The following is a 1,386-nucleotide window of genomic DNA, read 5'->3' on the forward strand; positions in this document are numbered from 1 at the left end:
GTCTGTCACACGCCCAACACTCGCGAGTTTGAAGCTCGTCACAGTCATCCCTTCCTAGATCCTACTCGGAATACCACAGACAAGGTTTAGACATTCTAGATCTCAAGAATGACCGCCAATAATTCTAGCCTATACCACGAAGGTTCCAATCTTAGATTAGAAACCCAAGAGATACACATTCAAGCTTGTTTGCATGTAGAACGGAAGGGGTTGTCAGTCACGCGTTCATAGGTGAGAATGGTGATGAGTGTCACATAATCATCACATTCATCATGTTCTTGGGTGCGAATGAATATCTTGAAGAAGAAATAGACTTGAGTTGAATAGAAAAACAATAGTACTTTGTATTAATTCATGAAGAACAGCAGAGCTCCACACCTTAATCTATGGTGTGTAGAAACTCCACCGTTGAAAATACGTAAGAATAAAAGGTCTAGGCATGGCCAAATGGCCAGCCTCCCAAAGAGGGTTTAATCATCAAAACATGATTCCAAGATGATCAAAAGATGAAAATACAATAGTATAAGGTCCTATTTATAGAGAACTAGTAGCCTAGGGTTTACAGAAATCAGTAATTAATGCAGAAATCTTCTTCCAGACCCACTTGGTGTGTGCTTGGGCTGAGCATTGAAGCTTCCATGTGTAGAGATTTTTCTTGGAGTTAAACGCCAGCTTTTGTGCCAGTTTGGGCGTTTAACTCCAGTTTTTGTGCCAGTTCCGGCGTTAAACGCCAGAATTCTTGAGCTGACTTGGAACGCCTGTTTGGGCCATCAAATCTCGAGCAAAGTATGGACTATTATATATTTTTGGAAAGCCCAGGATGTCTACTTTCTAAAACAATTGAGAGTACGCCAATTGGGCTTCTGTAGCTCCATAAAATTCACTTCGAATGCAGGGAGGTCAGAGTCCAACAGCATCTGCAGTCCTTTTTCAGCCTCTGAATCAGATTTTTGCTCAGGTCCCTCAATTTCAGCCAGAAAATACCTAAAATCACAGAAAAACACACAAACTCATAGTAAAGTCCAAAAGAGTGATTTTTATTTAAAAACTAATAAAAATATAATAAAAACTAATTAAAATATACTAAAAACATACTAAAAATAATGCCAAAAAGCGTATAAATTATCCGCTCATCACAACACCAAACTTAAATTGTTGCTTGTCCCCAAGCAACTGAAAATCAAATAGGATAAAAAGAAGAGAATATACAATGAATTCCAAAAATATCTATGACGATCAGTATTAATTAGATGAGCGGGGCTTTTAGCTTTTTGCCTCTGAACAGTTTTGGCATCTCACTTTATCCTTTGAAGTTCAGAATGATTGGCTTCTATAGGAACTCAGAATCCAGATAGTGTTATTGATTCTCCTAGTTAAGTATGTTGA

Source organism: Arachis ipaensis, chromosome B01, assembly GCF_000816755.2.
Source record: "Arachis ipaensis cultivar K30076 chromosome B01, Araip1.1, whole genome shotgun sequence".
Classification (NCBI taxonomy): Eukaryota; Viridiplantae; Streptophyta; class Magnoliopsida; order Fabales; family Fabaceae; genus Arachis; species Arachis ipaensis.